This window comes from Aedes aegypti, chromosome 3 (assembly GCF_002204515.2).
Source record: "Aedes aegypti strain LVP_AGWG chromosome 3, AaegL5.0 Primary Assembly, whole genome shotgun sequence".
Classification (NCBI taxonomy): domain Eukaryota; kingdom Metazoa; phylum Arthropoda; class Insecta; order Diptera; family Culicidae; genus Aedes; species Aedes aegypti.
The window spans coordinates 308,560,555-308,581,127 of record NC_035109.1 but is presented as its reverse complement, the minus strand read 5'-3'; the positions used below and the strand labels follow the sequence as shown (position 1 = coordinate 308,581,127).

The window sequence follows — 20,573 nt, the reverse complement described above, 5'->3', positions numbered from 1 at the left end:
ATAATTTGGTTGAAATTACATGATTAAATTTAGATTAAGGTAAAAAGGTGTAATAGGCCCCCCTTAAGGAAAAACTGCCCCATCGCAATAGCAAATGCATCACTTCTACAGTTTTCTATGTCAATGTGTTGCTTACTTAGTTGGCCATGCTCTGCACGCAATTTTCTCTTTCCAGGTTGCTTAAAAAAAGTGTACAAGATGTTTTTCTGTAAACGGTTCCAATGTTTACGTTTCAAAACAACCCGGGCAATATGCCCCTCCCGTAGAAAAAAGGTCCACAGCGTAATAGAAATGTTTCCAAGGAGAATTCCACCACCTGCTAATCTTAAAAGGGTCCATTAGCAGTCGTCTTCCGGTAAAAGTTTTGGTATTAAGTACAATATTAAAGGATGGGCTTCATCCCCCCTGAGGCTTGCTTATCAAAAGCAAATTTTTAAACCAAAAACCTGATTTTCGATATTTTTAGAATTTCTATCGATTGTTTATACTTTTCAAAGAACATATATGCGTAACATCATTTTTTCGCGAATATTCAAGATATGTAATCATATTTACGTGTGAAAGAAGCCTCAATCCCGTGAAAATGAAGAGGGGCGTATTGCCCCGTTGGGGCGTATTACACCCAGTTACCCTAAATCGATTTTTTTCAACATGCTTGCAGTCTCCATACAAAATTCTTCGTTTCTCTTATATGGCAATGTGAAATAATTTTCTAAACAATCAAAAAAGTTTTTGAGCATCGAAAGTATGATGAACATTGTTGATAAGTGTTGTTATACACATAAAGTTTGAGTTCTGTGGCAAATTAAGCAAATAAATGGCCATACAAGCTGACAAACTTGCATGCAAGATGGCTCGAACAGTCAAATTTTGCATTTTCAACAGTAAATGTCTCAAAAACTAGACGTGCTACGATATTTTTGAAAACAGCAATGGATTCAGCAACCCTTAATTTAGTAAATAGTGGTATTTTTGTGCTTGAGACAAAAACGTGTTCCGCAGTGTTATGGGACTAAGACCACTGTTGGATACCTTGGGCGTTAACGAGTTAAAAGAATGTTTTGGATTGACTTGGATTTTCCCCAGTCCAAGTAATCAAATTAAATATTTTTCATTTTGCAGTGACAATAGTTATCTTCTTCTTCTTCTTGGTATTACATCCCAGACAACCAGAAATCGCACGAAAGATCACGTTATAACTCGTTTATTCATACTAATTACATCAAATCCGCAAAACACCGTGGATAAACTCGTCAGATTGATGAGTTTCCTCGCACAAAACACTTTTTTTTGAGTTCATTTGTACCTTTTGTTTCGTCCCGTACACTCGTACAAAGTAAGTTGAATTAATCCGTAGCAGCTGTCAAATCAACATTTATTATCATACGTTAAGTCGCATAAGATCATAGGTTAGTTCGGTAGAATATTTATACACTCGCATTGTATGTTATTATTCATCACATAATAAATGCACGCATATCGCCTCCACTTTTGTACGTAGAATGCCTTTTCGCGACATCTTATAAGTGAAATTATGCACATACAAAGCCTCCAGGTCATTTCATTATACGTACATTTTGGTTGTCTGGGATCCTCACTGGGACAGAGCCTGCTTTTCAGCACTTCCGCAGTTATTAACTGAGATCTTTTTTTGGCAAAGTTGCCATTTTTGCATTCGTAGATCGTGTGGCAGGTACGATTATACTCTATGCCCAGGGAAGTCAAGGAAATTTCATTTACGAAAAGGTCCTGGACCGACCGGGAATCGAACCCAGGCACCTTCAGCATGGCTTTGCTTTGTAGCCGCGGACTCAAACCACACGGCTAAGGAAGGACAACAGTTATATGTAATTTTCATAAATTATTAGGATCTGATATTCAACATTATAAATGAAGAGTTTTGTTTGATTGTTGGATATTAAACCGTTTCAATTCTCGAAAAATAGAGATCAAACATAATAGTTCACAAAAATGCATTCCCATAAGCTTGGCACAGATGTTTAGATACAAATTGTCCACTTCATTAGTAAATTTGAGGCGTCCCGGGATCAATATTACCTAATTACTCAATAATAGCTAATTACTAAGATGTCCGATTGGAAAACGGTCTTCAGCAAAGTTGTACCTGATGTATGTATCTAACAGTATCAGCATAGCTATAACCCTCAAGAGCACATGGGCAAACACTACGACCGATTGAACGAATTGCTGGCTTTTTCCATAGTAATTTCCATACAGTTGTGCAGTCTCAACTTTCATCCAAATGAGTTCAAACTTTGGGAGGACACTCACAATTTGATTTAAAATCAAATGAGCGGTGTGAAGCAAACACGATTTTTTGAACTACCTTAATGGTTATCCAATTAATCGCTTTCCAAAAGTTTAACACTGATGCGATTTTTTAATTCTTTCATATAGTGGCCACATTATAAGCTATTCCGAAAGTAATCTGTGACTTGAAATTTGCCTACCTTCAGGGGCACAAAAGCACAGCACGGTTATCACCCGATCAAAGACCCATCGGAATCATTCTGACCACAGGAGTCTTTCTGATATCCTTTGGTCATTTCTAGTATATCTACTGACAAAAATTAATTGAAATCCGTTAAGTATTCCTATATGGGTTATCTCAGAAAGTCAGAAAAAGCTATTTCTGTAATCATTCGACTCAAGTTTTATTATCTATCTCAACTCTGCATACTGGACAGGTAGCACTATTTCGCAGCCATGCTTTTATACATTCTGAATGAAACGTATGTGAACAAGGTAAAAATTGTATATCACAATTTGGCTGTATTTTTTCTATGCAAATGGTACACTCCTGTGTAGCTTGAGTTTTAGTAGTCACGTTTGTTAGAGTGCAGTATTCATTATGCATTTTGAGTGCATGCTGGTGTAAGGTAACGATCAGCAGTGGTGCGTGATTCCTCTGGTAAAGGATACATATTGGACATCGCACTCGGTGCCCGCCAATGCGATGATAAATGCCACAATGCGCTATTAGGCCACTGGCGGTAAATTCGTTTTCACCGCAATAAGGGCAGCAAAATGTGTACACTTCACCCGATTCACTTTCATCAAGTTTTTTGAAAAAATCTACTTCCCATAGAATCTTCTGCATTGGATGGTATGGCTTGTGATGCAAGTTGGAATATCGTCGGTCGAAGCACTTTTCACATAAATCATAGTCCTCGCATACCAGACAAGCATATCGACTGCTGGTAAAGTTCCCAGTGTTGCAAACGTCACATACAATCCCTGTAAAATAAAACTGTGTATTACTGCATATCTCTTACCACTTTTAAAATCAAACCTTCATGTCTTTGGCTCATCCTGTACGACCGGTTCAATACAAACTGAGTGGAATTACTTCATCAGGCTACTGCTGTGCTATTATCTCTTGCGAATTATACATGCGAATTATTATGCCTCGATAAGAAATACCAACATTTATGGTAGGTCACTCGAGCGTGAGTAGATATCAGCCTTGAACCTTCAAATCAGTGCCGGATTTTGAACCCGGTTAGATCTCATAAAATGAACCCTAAATATAGAATTAAATGTATTTTGCCACGTCACGAACTAGGCTATTGAATTAATTTTAAATAGAGTAGTTGATTAACGCGTCCAGTCTAGCGTATTAGGAGTTGTGGGATCGAAGCCCACCCAGAACTATTCACAATTTTACATCTCAATTTGTCCAAATTGATTTTTGTGTCTACGAACTTCAGGTTTTTTTTTGCAAAACACCGTCAGCTGGTTTAAGCCGTAATAGGTATGACAATCCTAGTTGCGTTGAATAGAATGTTCAGACCAACTACATGAATCAATAATAATATAAACAATTGCCACTTTCAAATTCATCTAAGAAGAAGAAACGGATTACTTTATATCATGAAGTTATTATCAAGAAATCAACACCTTTGTTTCCGACAGGCGGGCAACTTCTACCCGAACGCCAAATAATAATAATCCGTTTCCCCGAACAGACAAATTCCAGAAAGGTTTCTAGATCTCATGATTATCACAGCTTCAAATTTTTCAAGATGCCGAACTAATCAATTACACTGCGGAACACGTTTTTGTCTCCAGCACCAAAATACTGCTATTCACTTAATTAAGGGTTGCTGAATCCATTGCCGTTTTCATAAATATCATAGCACGTCTAGTTTTTGAGATATTGACTGTTTAAAATGCAAAAAATGACTATTTCAGCCAACTTGCATGCAAGTTTGCCAACTTGTAAGGTAATATATTGGCTTAATTTGCCACAGAACTCAAACTTTATGTGTATAACAATACTTATTATCAAAGTTTGTAATACTTTCGATGCGGAAATGTTATTATTTAATGGTTTAGAGAATTTTTGTATTTTACCATATAGAAGAAACGAAGAATTTTGTATGGAGACTGCAAGCATGTTGAAAAAATCGGTTTAATCGAAATTTAATCGCACAATTTCAATCAAACTTTGTCTGAAATGAAAGTTTAAGTTCTATTTTGCATGTTTGGTGGATTAGATTACAAAAAAAATTGATAAATTATACTTTAAATTTCATGTAAACATGAATAAAACCAGTGTTTTATACAACTTTGGTGACCTGTAGCTAAAAATTGTGACGTGCTGGAACATTTCTGAAAATGGCACCAGATTCAGCAACCCCAAATCTACTAGAGACACATAATTTGATCCTTGAGACACGCAAAAATGTCATTTTTGTTACGCTGTGTTATCTGTTATGCATCCTTCCCTAATTGATCAGCAGTTCTTTCAAGTATGATGGTCACGGCAGATCTTTACTTACTTGATACTTGATGGGCTACAATTCTGTACGATGAATCTGCGCCGAATGGATGAGTCTTCTCCACTGGGCTCGGTCCTGGGCCAATCGCTTTCAGTCGCCCTGAACGTTAAGTCCTCCTCAACTGCGTGTGCGCGGTCTACCACGAAGTCGAAGGCCTAGTCCGGGCCTCTTCCACTGCCCGACGATCAATCCCAATGATGTCGATATCGTCGGCAAAGCCAAGGAGCATATGAGAACTTGTGACAATGGTACCGCTTCTTTGCACACCGGCTCTTCTAATAGCACCTTCGAGCGCTATGTTGAGCGTCACCCTGTTTGAATCCATCTAAGCGTCACCCTGTTTGAATCCATCGAGGTACGAACGATAACGAAATCTCGTCCACCACCCGTACACTTGATTTCGATCCATCAAGCTTCTAATCTAATCAGCTTCGCCGGAAAGCCATGTTCGGATATAATTTGCCACAACTCCTTTCTCTTCACTGAATCGTACACTGCTTTGAAATTTACAAACAGGTGATGAATCTGCAAGTTGTACTCTCGGAATTTGAAGGCCCTTTAGGAACGGATTCTTCGATCTCATCAAATTTTGAGCGATGCACAGAAATTAACCAATACCGACAGCTCAATTCAAGCAACACTCCCGTTGGCAGTGCGCATCGTACCTTCGTGCTGTGCGTACACGAATTCTCTCTGCTCTTGGAAGTTTTCTTAAAAACTACCTAAAGCAATAAAACAGTACTTTTCAGTGCTAAAATTAAAAACGGTACTTTTCAGTGCTACTAAAACAGTACTTTTCAGTACTATTTTTTCTACTATTGATCCCTTTACGATCCTTGTTTGGACCCGTGCCTTCGATTTTTCGTTGGACCCGTTGGCGAAAGCTAGCGGTGGTAATCCTTCTTGGACACCGTCTTGGGAAAAAACCTTTCGAAGGTCACGTCTTCTTTCGTTTATTAATTAAACATGGTATCAACAACAAACAAAAGGAAGGGTGAATCTCTGAATTCACAACTTCCTTTCAAAAAAGTGGGATTTAAAATTGTCACTAAACGTGGCAAGAATGGAAGACTAGAAAGGACGTTTCCCCGGAATGCGAACTATCTTCCAAGGGTGAAATGAATAATTGTATCGAAATGAGCAATCAGTTCGATGCTCTAGACAAATTTTCCGAACACCAAATCGAAGCAGCCTCTAGCCCAGGCTCTTTGATTCAAGTGAGGAAGCAAAGAGTGCCGCCTATCGTGGTCAGTTGTTCCGAATTTGGGGGATTTAGGCAGGAGATCTTGAACTCCATTAGGAGAATCAAGGTTTCCTTCCAAATCGCAAAGAAAGGAGACTGTCGCGTTTTGCCGGAAACTCTTAAAGATCGCGAACTTCTTCTCAAACATCTTGAAGAGAAGAAGCACAAATGTTTTACTTATGACGACAAAACTGAACGTTTGTTCAAAGTCAGGTCTCTCAAGTCACTATAAGTCACCTGAAGAGATCAAAAATGGAATAAATGATTTACTTGGATTTTCCCCAGTTCAAGTAATCATTATGAAAAAGAGAACCCAATCTGGCATTGTTCGGAAAGGGCTTTCTCAAGAATTTTATTTAGTTCACTTTAACAAAAAAGAACTAAATAATATTAAAGCTTTAGAAAAAGCAAAACTTTTGTTTGATGTCTGTGTGACATGGGAACATTTCCAGAAACCTGGAGGAAATTACCAGAACCCCACTCAGTGCCGTCGGTGCCAAAAGTGAGGTCATGGTACAAAAAATTGTCGCATGGATGCTAAATGCATGATTTGCGGAGGTTCTTCTCACGCTAAGGACGACTGTCCTGTGAAAGAAGATACCAGAAAGTTTGAATGCGCCAATTGCAAGGGCCCTCATAACTAAGCTAACATAAGCTAACTTTTGGGAATGCCCTTCACGCAAGAGAGTCGTTGAGGCTCGTGCCAGGCAGATGAAGGATAATATCCGTTACGATAACGGCCGTTTCCGGAATTTGCCTGGTAGAGTATCGAACAATGCTCATTTTTCAGTTAACGATCGCTTGATCATGAATCATACCCATCAGGAAGATCATAATCATGCTCATTCACAAACTAATTTTAATCCGTCGGGTAGCCGTTCGAATCTTTCAATTTCGAATGTATCTACCCAAGGTAAATCCTTTACCGATATCGTAGCAGGAAATTCGAACTCCTCCCCTGTTCGATCCATGGGTACCCATTCTACTTGTTTCAAATCAAATGGAAAAAACCCTATCGCCACAGGTAATTCCGCATCTTCGTCTACCGGAAATTCTAATGGGAAATCACATGCCTCTGATTTTAATTTTCTAACTGAACAATTGAATTCAATGATTGATGCAATGTTCAAAGCCACCACTATGACTGAAGCAGTCCAAGTAGGTGTAAAATTTACAAATCAAATTGTTATTGGATTACGTTTTTCTAATGGATCCAAATAATAATTTAAATATTTTAAATTGGAACGCTCATTCTCTGAATGGTAAAGAGGACGAGATGTTTAATTTTCTTACGGTTAATAACGTGTATATAGCAGTTATTACCGAAAAGTATTTAAAACCTGGATCTAAACTCAAAAGAGATCCTAACTTTTTTGTTTATCGTAATGATCGACTTGATGGGACATGTAGGGGAGATGCAATCATCATTCATAGGCGTATAAAACATCAACTGTTTTCATCATTTGAAACTAAAGTTTTTGAAACTTTAGGTGTTTCTGTTGAAACACAGTTTGGTAAATATACTTTCATAGCTGCCTATTTGCCTTTTCAATGCTCTGGACAACAAGTTAATTTGCTCCAAACTGACTTGCGAAAATTGACTCGCAATAAGTCAAAATGTTTTGTCATTGGCGACTTTAATGCCAAACATCGGTCATGGAATAATTCTCAAAGTAATTCCAACGGCTCTTCAGGATATTTCTCAATTCAATACCCTGATAGCCCTATATGTTTTTCCTCTTCTAGAAATCCATCTACGATTGACTTGGTCTTAACAGACTCTAGTCATCTTTGTAGCCAATTAGTTACTCATGCTGATTTTGATTCTGATCATGTGCCTGTTACATTTCAAATATCCCATGAAGCGATTCTCAATCCTATCAGCTCCACTTTCAATTATTTACGAGCCGACTGGAACATATATGAAACGTATGTTGACTCTAATCTTGATGTTAACATTTCTTTAGAAACTAAACTTGATATTGACAATGCTCTTGAAACTTTAACAAATTCCATTGTTGAAGCCAGGAGCATTGCAATTCCAAAATGTGAAGTAAAATTTGAATCCGTGATTATAGACGATGATCTTAAACTCTTGATCCGTCTTAAAAACGTGAGGAGAAGGCAATTTCAACGCACTCGCGATCCTGCTATGAAAATTATATGGCAGGATTTGCAGAAAGAAATCAAGAAACGTTTTGCTCAATTAAGAAACAAAAATTTTGAAAATAAAATTTCTCAATTGGACCCTGGCTCTAAGCCCTTTTGGAAATTATCTAAAATTTTGAAAAAAACCTCAGAAGCCGATACCGGCATTGAAAGAGGAAAACAAATTATTAGTAACTAATTGTGAAAAAGCTCAAAAACTTGCTATGCAGTTAGAAAGTGCGCACAATTTTAATTTAGGACTTACTAGTCCAATTGAAAATGAAGTTACTCAGGAGTTCGAAAATATTCTCAATCAAGAGAACGTTTTCGAAAATGCCTGGGAGACTGATTTGGAAGAAGTGAGAACTATTATTAAAAAATTCAAAAACATGAAAGCTCCTGGCGATGATGGAATTTTCTACATCCTCATCAAGAAACTTCCAGAAAGTAGCTTATCATTTCTAGTTGATATATTTGACAAATGTTTTCAATTAGCATATTTTCCTGACAAATGGAAAAATGCTAAAGTTGTTCCAATTTTAAAACCAGACAAAAATCCTGCAGAAGCTTCTAGCTATCGTCCAATCAGTTTGCTTTCCTCCATCAGTAAACTTTTTGAAAAGGTTATTTTGAACAGAATGATGGCCCACATCAACGAAAATTCAATTTTTGCCAATGAACAGTTCGGATTCCGTCATGGACATTCGACCACTCATCAACTTTTACGTGTAACAAATTTGATCCGTTCCAACATATCTGAAGGCTATTCTACTGGTCTTGCTCTTCTAGACATATAAAAAGCATTCGACAGTGTTTGGCATGAAGGTTTGATTGTAAAATTAAAAAACTTTAATTTTCCAATTTACATTGTTAGAATAATTCAAAGTTATCTGTCAAATCGTACACTTCAGGTTAATTATCAGAACTCCAGATCTGAAAGACTTCCTGTAAGAGCTGGAGTTCCTCAAGGCAGCATTTTGGGACCAATATTATACAATATTTTCACATCTGACTTACCTGAGTTACCTCAGGGATGTCAAAAATCATTGTTTGCGGATGACACAGGCCTCTCCGCCAAAGGTCGAAGCCTGCGTGTCATCTGTAGTCGATTGCAAAAAAGTTTGGATATTTTTTCTTCATACTTGCAAAAATGGAAGATTTCTCCTAATGCTTCCAAAACTCAACTAATAATATTCCCACATAAACCAAAAGCTCTTTATTTGAAACCTTCAAGTAGACATTTTGTCACGATGAGAGGGGTTCCAATAAATTGGTCAGATGAAGTTAAGTATCTAGGGCTCATGCTTGATAAGAATTTAACTTTCAAAAATCACATTGAGGGCATTCAAGTCAAATGTAATAAATATGTAAAATGTCTCTATCCCCTTATTAATAGAAAATCAAAACTTTGTCTTAAGAACAAGCTTTTGATATTCAAACAAATTTTCAGGCCAGCCATGTTGTATGCTGTACCAATATGGACTAGCTGTTGTAATACCAGGAAGAGAGCTCTGCAGAGAATTCAAAATAAAATTTTGAAAATGATTCTGAGGCTTCCTCCGTGGTATAGTACCAATGAGTTACATAGAATATCCAATGTTGAAACATTGGAATAAATGTCAAATAAAATAATCAATAATTTCAGGCAAAAATCGTTACAATCTTCTATTGCCACGATTAATGCGTTATATGTTTAGGTTAAGTTAGGTTAAGTATATTTAAAGCAGGTGAAATCAACTCACCTGTAAAAAATCTGAACTGCTACGGCAAATGAAATGTTATATGTTGTTAACAAAATGTTAATAAAATCTTAAATTTGTTTTACGAAATTGATGATAGTGTTGTCTAATAACACAGAACACCTAGATATAAGAAATGAATGTAATGTTTGGAATGATACTAATAATTAAAAAAAAAACTTGTATTGATGTTTCTTTTCTTAATGGCACGGGCCATAGACGAATAGGATGCATTGTCGAAAGCACCTTTCTCCATAGTCTTCAGTAAAACTGATGAAAGACTGATAGGTCGGTATGATTTAGGGTGCGTTTTATCTCGTTTCCCTATTTTGGGAATAAAGTTGACTTTTACTTGTCTCCACGTATTTGGAAAATAGTTGAGTCTTAGACTTGCCTTAAAAATTTCAATTATTGGCGGAATCAGCTTAGTTTCGCAGTTTTGAAGCATTGCTGGAAATATCCCGTCCGGTCCTGCAGATTTGTAAGACTGAAAAGATCTCACTGCGTTGACTACTCTAGCTTTCGTAAAGATTTTGTCAGCCAGGTCTGGTCCAGCGTTTGCTGTTTCATCAGATTCTTGAGGTGTATGTGTAAAACATCTTTCACCTTCAGCTGATCCACCGTTTTTTGGATCAGCACACAAAATCGATCCTGGAAAATGAGTTTCCATAATCAATTTTAACGTTTCATTAGGATTTTTTCTTTTTGTAAAAGCTCCATCTTCTTTTTTTAGATTTCCAAGTTCGCTCGTGTGATCTTTTGCAAGAGCCCTTTGAAGTCTTGCGACTTCCGGCGTGTTGCTTATATTTTCACATGTAAGAATCCAAGATCTGCGTTTAGATTTTCTTATTTCATTATTGTACTCATTTAGTGCTCTCCGATAAGAAGTCCAATCTGCTGATCTTTTAGCTTTATTGAACATCTTACGAGAAGTTTTCCGTAGATTTTACAATTTAGAGTTCCACCACGGAACGTCCCTATTTGAGGATGATTGTTTGATAGGACAACTTAAGTTGAAAGAGTTTTAAATCTGATCATTTACCTCTTGGGAAAGCAAATTCAATTTCTCAATTGAATCAATCTTTCCACCTTCTGTAAATAAATTCGAATTCAAGTGTAGGAGATATTGATCCCAGTTAGTTTTCCTTGGGTTTCTGAATAAGTTTGTTGGACGATTTCCCCCATTCCATTCAATTACAATATGTCTATGATCTGACAATGATGTCTCCTCAGAGACTTGCCAATTTGCTATTCGTTCAAAAATTGCACCGTTGCACAGTGTCAAATCTAAGACCTCTTGTCTAATTGCATTTAAGAAAGTTGGTTCGTTTCCCTTATTGCATATAGCTATACTGTTAGATGAGAGGTATTCTAATAAGAACTCACCTCGTCTGTTGATGTTTGTACTACCCCACACGGTATGATGCGCATTGGCATCACAGCCAATGATGAATGATTTGTTGTTTGCTCTGCAGTAATGAACAAGAGAATCGATCTCAGGAGGAGGCACCTCAGGAGTATCACCCGGAAAGTAAGCTGAAGCCACAACGACCTCAGTTTTCGCAATCGCAATCATGTCCCGTTTGAAGAATTTTGTAATGGGGTAGCAATTTAGTGTTTTATCTATTAAAACAGCAGTTCTAGGTGAACTCTGCTTCTCATCATAATAGTAGTTTACGTAACAAGTTGCAGAATGACGATTTTTACAGCACGAGTTGTACATTTGTCCAACGAGGCTTGCCGAGTTGGATAACTACGACGAGTGCTGAAAAAATCAAGTTCTGCAACGAGTTGCGTACAACATTTTTTGCAATTTCGTAGAACACCACTGGAGGGTATCAGAAATAACATCTGGATGCTTGCACCATCATTTTGCAATTTCTGAAAATAGTTGGGTAATGAGTCATTACGCAACTCAAAACAGTTGCGTAATGAGAAAGCGTTGCGTAATGAACCATTACAGCACTGGTTTCAGTTAGGTAATGACTATTCCCGCACTGCATACTTCAGTGTAGGAAAGTAGGCCGTTTCATGACAGATTGGCGTGATGAAAAACAGCCTATTACGATGAGAAATTGCAAAAAACAACTTACAGTTCTGCGTTTGTATACCTAGTATTTTCCCTTTATTAGACCATGGCTCTTGGAGTAGTGCCACGCTTAGTCCCTTCTTTTTGAACCTCCGACTCATAACAGCAGAGGCACCTTTTGCATGATGGAGGTTCACTTGCAGGAACTTAATGAGTTTCATTGCTATTGATGGCGCGCTCTACTTGGCTTGTACGGGGAGCGAGAGACCCATCTTTTTCTTCACAAGTGAAAATCTTACTGCTTGTAGCTTTTTCGGGAAACCTTATTGGCAATCTATCGTTTGTTGACGATAGACTTTCTTTGTAGCCCGATTTTCCATTTGTTTTAGGAATTTCCGTTGCCTGTGATTTTTTGTTAGCGGAAGGATTGATCGTTTTCTGTCGTGAATTTGTCTCAGTATCCGAATTACGCTGCCCAAGATTTTTTACTTTTCGTAGCTGCGTTTCACCAAACCGGAAGTTCAGGACAAAGTTTCTTTTCGATAATATTGCTAAAGAATCTTCATCCACATTCAGCAACCATTCAGCATTTTTATTTGCATTTGTTCGATTCAGTATTAGTAAACCGTCATTCTGACTCTCTATGAGTCCTTTAAGCCCACGTATATGGCAACTCCAATCCAACCTAATGGATTTGACAGCAGCCAAGATCATTTGAGTATCCGCATTGAAATGCATTTGAGTATCCAACGGTTGCTTAGAACATGTTGGATTCGAAAAGATGGCGGCGCCGCATACTGCTGTTTAAGCCGCTCATCGCTGAAACCAGCACTTAGTGGGAAGAACGCATGGAACGTGTCCGGACGAGGAATGTCTTTTACGTCCAGAGCTATTAGCTCTGCATTGTCCCAAGGAGAAAGTGACCCAGTTACATCTTTTAGCCAGTTCGCTGTAATTTGATCCTTGCAGTCAAGGGCCAAATAACCTTGCTTGTAACTACATTTTGCAAACTTTGGTTTTACGTCCTCGTTTCTTTGCATTTCTATTTTCAATAGAAGAGCCTCTTGTAAGGCATCGAGCTGCTCTGTCGACATCTGAACTTTCGGATAATTTGTCAACATTATTCCAATTTTAACCAATTTTGCCGTATCACTATAGGAGCGACCATTTGACCGAGAAACATTTGATGAGCCACCAGAATACCAGTTCCTACATCACCTTTTCTGGATTTACGGTCGTGCTCCAACTTCGATTTGGCTTGATTATCAGAATTGAATAATCCAGCGCGCAATTTTGGACAAAGATTAGCCTTCGTCCTCTTAACAGCCGGATTTTTTTCCCTACTGCCTTGATTACCATCTCTGGTACGCTTAGAAGAACTAGGAGTTTGAGGAACATCATTTGAAAAGACTTGTTTCCGAGCCTCTAGCTTTGTTAGCCCGGATTCAAGGCATTTCTTCATTGTGTTCCTTTGATCTTTTGAGAGATTTTTGCGCCATTTTATTTTGAGATTGTTCGGTACCAATCTCACCTGCAATACTAGGCTCAACAGGATAATTGACGATGACAGGCTTGATAGTGACGTTGATACCATCTTCATCACTATCACTATCCATCGGGTCATCGTGTTTTGGGGTATTGAGAATGGACGAGGAACATGATTGAACTTTTGTAGCGGAGTCGCTCGAAAAAAGTTGTTCTCCAGCTTCTACGATACCGTCGGTCACTTCTGTGTCCATATGTTCAACCCCATGCAGATTACTTGAGTTTTCAGCGTTGTTGGAGGAATCCATTATGGTTTCAGAACAGGATATAGTGTGAATGAATGAAAATTTCTTGAAAATAGCGATATAGTAACTGAAAATAATAATAATAATAATAATATAGTATAATAAAAAGAAAATCAACAAGAATAATAATAATTATAACTATTTAAACAAATAAATTATTGAATAATCGAATTCAGTAGTAATTCGAATAAATGGTTCCTTAAGTTGAATTATGTATCAGAGTAAATTATGTTACGTATAACAATGTCATGTATTTTATTTATTTTTGACTTGTGAAATATGTAGTTAAATTCATTTCAGGTCATTTCATGTTTGTTGTTCACTTCATACACGCAGTTTTGCTGTGAAACTCGCATCACTGCTTTGATGCAACTTTCGGGACGGTTGTATGTTAGCGATCCACATGCAATATTTCATGCAAGTTTCCAGACAAGCAATGACGATTTTCTCTACAACAAAATTATTGCAGCTTCATCGTCGTCATTCATGATGGCCGTTTACTATGTCTTTTAACTTTCCACTATTGTCAAAAAACAATTCAAGGAAATTACACTTTTGCACGGTTTCCTACCTGTACACCCGCAAGAAAACAGAAAAGCAGCAGCAGAAGAGCCTTTTGCACCACAATTCACTTATTTTTCTTATCGAAGTTCACTCTGAAAAACACGATCAGAATTTGAGCCTGCGAATACACTTGTGTACACATCTATCACTTACTTCTATGTTCTATGCTTTTCCCATAGTAATTTCCATACAAACTTTAAAGGGCTTGTGCAGTCTCAACTTTCATCCAAATGAGTTCAAACTTTGGGAGGACACTTACAATTTGATTCAAAATCAAATGAGCGGTGTTGTTATCCAATTAATCGTTTTTCAAAAGGTTAACACTGATGCGTTTTTCTAAAAATTCTTTGATATGGTGGCCACATTATAAGCTATTCCGAAAACAATCTGTGACTTGAAATTTGCCTACCTTTAGGGGGAAAAAAAAGAACAGCACCATTTTCACCCGACCAAAGACCCACCGGAATAACTCTGGCCACAGGAATATTTCTGAGATCCTTTGGTCATTTCTAATATATCTACTGACAAAAATTGATTGAAATCCGTTAAGTATTCCTATATGGGTTATCTCAGAAAGTCAGAAAAAGCTATTTCTGTGATCATTCGACTCAAGTTTTATTATCTATCTCAACTCTGCACACTGGACAGGTAGCACTATTTCGCAGCCATGCTTTTATACATTCTGAATGAAACGTATGTGAACAAGGTAAAAATTGTATATCACAATTTGGCTGTATTTTCTCTATACAAATGGTACACTCCTGTGTATCTAGAGTTTTAGTAGTCACGTTTGTTAGAGTGCAGTATTCATTATGCATTTTTAGTGCATGTTGGTGTAAGGTAACGATCAGAAGTGGTACGTGATTCCTCTGGTAAAGGATGCATATTGGACATCGCACTCGGTGCCCGCCAATGCGATGATAAATGCCACAATGCGCTATTAGGCCACTAGCGGTAAATTCGTTTTCACCGCAATAAGGGCAGCAAAATAGGTACACTTCGCCCGATTCACTTTCATCAAGTTTTTTGAAAAAATCTACTTCCGATAGAATTTTCTGCATTGGATGGTATGGCTTGTGATGCAAGTTGGAATATCGTCGGTCGAAGCACTTTTCACATAAATCATAGTTCTCGCATACCAGACAAGCATATCGATTGCTGGTAAAGTTCCCAGTGCTGCAAACGTCACATTCAATCCCTATAAAATAAAACTGTGTATTACTGCATATCTCTTACCACTTTTAAAATCAAACCTTCATGTCTTTGGCTCATCCTGTACGACCGGTTCAATACAAACTGAGTGGAATTACTTCATCGGGCTACTGCTGTGCTATTATCTCTTGCGAATTATACATGTATATGCCTCGATAAGAAATACCAAAATTTATGGTAGGTCACTCGAGCGTGAGTAGATATCAGCCTTGAATATTAAAATCAGTGCCGGATTTTGAACCCGGTTTGATCTCATAAAATGAACCCTTAAATATAGAATTAAATGTATTTTGGCACGTCACGAACTAGGGTTTTGAATTAATTTTGAATAGAATAGTTGATGAACGCGCCCAGTCTAGCGTATTGGGAGTTGTGGGATTGAAGCCCACTCAGAACTATTCACAATTTTACATCTCAATTTGTCCAAATTGATTTTTGTGTCTACGAACTTCAGTTTTTTTTTTCAAAACATATGACAATCCTAGTTGCGTTGAATAGAATGTTCAGACCAACTATAGGCATCAATTGAATCGAAGCCAAAGTTCAAATTTTCAAGAGCATGGATCTGGAGAACCAAAAATCCGTTTGAGCTGAAAACCTAATCGATTGGTCACCACCAGCTAGTGACCAATCGATTAAGTTTTCAGCTTAAACGGATGTTTGGTTCTCCAGATCCGTGCTCTTGAAAATTTGAACTTTGGCTTCGATTCATCTTCACCTTAACATGAACAACAACTTATAACTTATTGTAATTTGATGTGTAATTTTAAAACTGTGTATTTATTCATTTTAATATAAAAATAATGAAAATTCAATAAAGTGTACACACTTAGAATAATATGCCGAATCTCGGCTTTTGGAAACCGAGATCCGCACAGCCGAGCGCTCGGCAGTCATCTCGGCTTAAGGCGAAGTAGGCCGTCATTGAAATTTGTACCCGTCGTTGATGATTGTTGCTAATTCATCTAACGATTTCGAATCAAAGAAAATCAGTTGGTTTTGCACTGACACAGCTGAAAAAGTATCAGCATACTTTATGCATGTTAGTGCGTACAGTGATACATAATCAAGTCAATATAAACTATCAAGACTAAGTTTTATCACTTTGAAAAGCAAGCTGAAAAGTCATCATTGTTGCCAAAACGAATGACGGGCTACTTAGCCTTAATAGTTTTAACTAATTAACTCGGTTTCTGTGAAAGGTTTTAGCTACCGTGTTTAACCGAAAATCTCGGCATCTCACAAACTGAAATCTCAGCAAAAATGAAAAACAAACTTTGTTGAGGCGCTTTTAGACGCAGAATATTAATGATGTGTCTATAAAATTCAGAGGACTGGCACGGCTGTCATCCTGCATACATTTCGGCTCTTTCTCACATCGTTTTTGGTAAATTCGCGTTTTGGTACCCACTTTCTGGTCGGTTTGCCCTAACTTGCTCCTGATTTTCGAGTAGATGGCTCGTGTGCTGCTAGTGCTAGTTTCTGCCAATTGAATATTTTGCTTTGAATCGTCGTATTTGATGACGCTTTCCCTCTTCAACATTTTGTTGAATGTTTTACGCGCCAGTGAGGCATCATTGATGTCTCCTATCCAAACAATCACATGTTTTGTCAGTCCCAAAAGAATCAAAACAAAGACACTGGACGCCATGTTGAATCAATGTTGGGTAGCTAATTATTGGCTCATTTCACCCCCCTGATAAAATTAGACTAATTATTCCATAATTACTTTTCGGCAGAAAAAGCACGTAATATCCAATATTGAGCACTGAATTTCATGAAAACAACAACTTTGAGCGTACTTACTTAAGAGTTTGTATAATCTAACTCCCTCCTGCTTCATAATTTCCAGCACTTGGTTTATTGTAAGAACTTTTCCACGATATTTACACTACTTTTCCACGTATACACAAAACCGATGTGAATGAAAACAAGATGGCAGATGGTAAAACAAAATGCTGAGAATCTCGGTAAACTTAGGTGGAAACCGATTAATCAGCATTCGAGACAACTGAATTCGGTGAAAACGTTGTTAACGTTGGTGCTCGGCTTACATAGTTGCCGAGATACGGGTAAAAAGTAGAATTAACCGAGATTTCAGTTTCAGAAGTTGCCGAACCTCGGTTAACATTTTTTTCAGCTGAGTTTTCAGCAAAATATGCAGAAGCCGAGTTGACTCAGCATTTTTAAATGCCGAGCTCGCGAACAAAATTTAAGTGTGTACGGATTTCTTTCCCACACGGTACAGTAGCCTCTCCACATCTCGATATCGAAGGGACCATCGAGATAGGGAGAGATCGAGACAAAGAACAATGTTTTATTGAATACTAGATTGAAAAACACTCCGTTACCAAGACAATAATAAACAATCAGACGTCATTGCGCGTTCCTAATTTGTTTTGAACCCCAAAAATTTGGTCTAGTAACCTTTGATATTGGTCATATCGACACAACGTATTTTGACAGCTACTAAAGGTACGCTGCATTTTTGTATATCTTACACGAAAATACTCACACAGATAAAATAGTTATGAAAATTCTTCAGATTTGTACTGAAATCGGATCAAAAATTCAATTTATTCAATCGGATTGTTTAGGGGTATCCAGGTTTTTACATATCATGATTCTACGATAAAAATTGAGACAGAACCCAAAATTTCATATTCTTACGTGCCCTGGAACTACTATTAAAATACATTTGAAGCTAGTGTGGAAATCGCTTTTGAATCATTGCTCGGCAAATGTTACTACGGGACGAGCTGTCATTATATAAATCGAAATGCCATTGAGTCTAGAGATTTAAATCTTCATTAATAATTTATAACGTCGCTTAAATTTCACCATCATAATGTGGAATTGTCATGTTTCGACATGCAGGAACAAATTATATTCGAAGAAACCCTGAATTCAATTCCTGCATTCCGTATAATAAGGCCTTTCTATGTACATTTAGTAAATATATTCTTGTATGTAAAATAAAAACAAATTGCACGGCTAGTTATTTCTGAGGAAGGTAATGGGTTTGACGAGAAACATGGAAAATACTCAAAATAAATAGAAAAAAATGCATTGAATAACCTTCCAATCGGATACGTTACAAATTATTCTGCTAATCCATCGATATTTTGTTATCCTAAATACCTAGATTTACTAAAATTGCATTAAAATATAACGAACGCTATGCAAATCCCGAAAAAGTTCATAACTAACTACTAATACTAATGCACAGTCGTGAATAGCATACCTTCTATAGCTGTCAATATACTTCGCATATCGACTTACCTACAGAGAGAAAATCTGGAACATTGAGAAACAGAGATATCTAGATAAGGAGGATATTGAGATGTGGAGAGAGAAATTGAACACGGAGACGGAATTAAACTCAATTTTGGGTTGTTTCAACGCAATTTCGTAGTTGAGCCCAATAACTCAATTTTGGCTAAATTTCCAAGGTCCCCACTAGGTAGATTGGCTTTAATTCCATTTGAAAAATATACTCAATTTTGGGTTGATTTAACGCAAAATTGAGTTCTTTCGACCCAAACATAAGAAAAGTTGCATTTACCCAAATTTGGCTTATTGGGCCAAAGTACCCCCATTGGGTAGATGCAGCTCTCTCTATTTTTGACAACATTCGTGTGGGAGAAAGAGAAAACCGAGAGATTTTGGGTTGAAACTATAATTGATATACTTAATTTTGGGTAAAGTAAACTCAAAAATTAGGTAAACATATTTCTTCGTGAAGGCATCTAAGAAATCATCGACATAGGGAGAGATGCCGAGGTATAGAACATCGAGATGTGGAGAGTCGACTGTACAAATATAATTCAGATGGAATGGCTAAATCAAGTGACGATCCCAAAGGGCAAGAGCTGGTAAGTAGCGTGTGTTCTGGGAATCTTCATCAAAATGCTGGACCTCCTAAGGATCAAATTCCTCAAGGGATCCCAGAAGGCCAGAACCATCCAGGGACCTCAAGTTATTTTGAGCATCCAGTGACTGGGAAGTGCATTCAAAAGACCAGCAGTACTCCAAATTCCTCAGAGGGTTCAAAAGACCGAAATACTTCTGGGCTAGCGAAAGAAAAAATAAAACGGGCCACAAAAGAACCATAACTGTCCTGCGACTTCAAAGTACCAGGACGTCTCTGACCTTTCAAGGGATCGGAACTTCTCTTAGTCAAAAAAGGACCCGATTATATCTGAACCTTCGAAGGATCGCTCTGTTTCTGGGCTTCTAATAGTCCGGAATGTGCAAGGCTGGTAGCGAGTCACTTTTTAGTGACTTGGTCACTTTTTTGAGGCCAGTCACTTTAAAGTCTCTTTTTTGAAGCCATTTCAACTAAAGTCACTTTTTTCGTCAATAAGTCACTTTTTTCAACTATTTTGAGCTAAATTTTCGGGAGAAAATTTTGAATCGGCTTTCTTAATTTAGGCTAAGTTTTAAGTTAGCAGGGTGTCTTCTACCTAAAAAATCCTGGAAAACCTGGAATTATCCGGGAATTTTATTCAACCTGGAAAAATACCTGGAATTATCAGAGGATTTCGGCTATACGCAGAAAAAAAAACCTCGAACCAGTAATTAATATGACAGAATATGTCCTTTTTGTAACACAACATTTCTTCAATCAAAAAAAAATTTCGGCTGCGCCGGAAATCCAGTCAATTCACTTGAAATTATTTTTAATATTCCGAATAACTTGTTTAAATAAGGAGTAGGGCTTAGGATTGCTAAAATGAGAAAGGCAAATACGATTCCCAGTTCTAGTTGGGTATCTTTCATGAGCATATGAAATAAATAATATTTGTAGGAAAAGATTAAAGCTAGTAAAAATAGTATATTTTCAGGTAAGCAGATCTTTTTTAAAGGCTTGGATACTATTTCAATGCATATCTCTAAAAAGTGTTTATTTTTAGTTAAGGTTTCTAAAGACATTATAATCAATATGGTATCTAAAGTCACTTTTTTGCCATAACCCTCTCTTTCCCATGGTAGCTCCAGAGCTCAATTAGTTTTTGACGAACATGAGGCAAACCGAACCAG

The 20,573-nt window shown here is 37.4% G+C and overlaps 1 protein-coding gene and 2 long non-coding RNA genes across 3 annotated transcripts in view; 1 reads left to right on the top strand and 2 right to left on the bottom strand.

Annotated features, from left to right (window-relative positions):
• Positions 1-20,573, top strand: part of LOC5575690 (beta-1,4-N-acetylgalactosaminyltransferase bre-4) — a 110,223-nt gene that overhangs the window by 18,837 nt on the left and 70,813 nt on the right. The window lies entirely within an intron of this gene.
• Positions 2,655-3,681, bottom strand: LOC110678566. The gene is made up of 2 exons (XR_002501742.1): positions 3,314-3,681; positions 2,655-3,258 (listed from the first exon to the last, which is right to left on the bottom strand). It is a non-coding gene; the product is annotated as an uncharacterized LOC110678566 (long non-coding RNA).
• LOC110678565 lies at positions 14,909-15,670 on the bottom strand. The gene is made up of 2 exons (XR_002501741.1): positions 15,572-15,670; positions 14,909-15,516 (listed from the first exon to the last, which is right to left on the bottom strand). It is a non-coding gene; the product is annotated as an uncharacterized LOC110678565 (long non-coding RNA).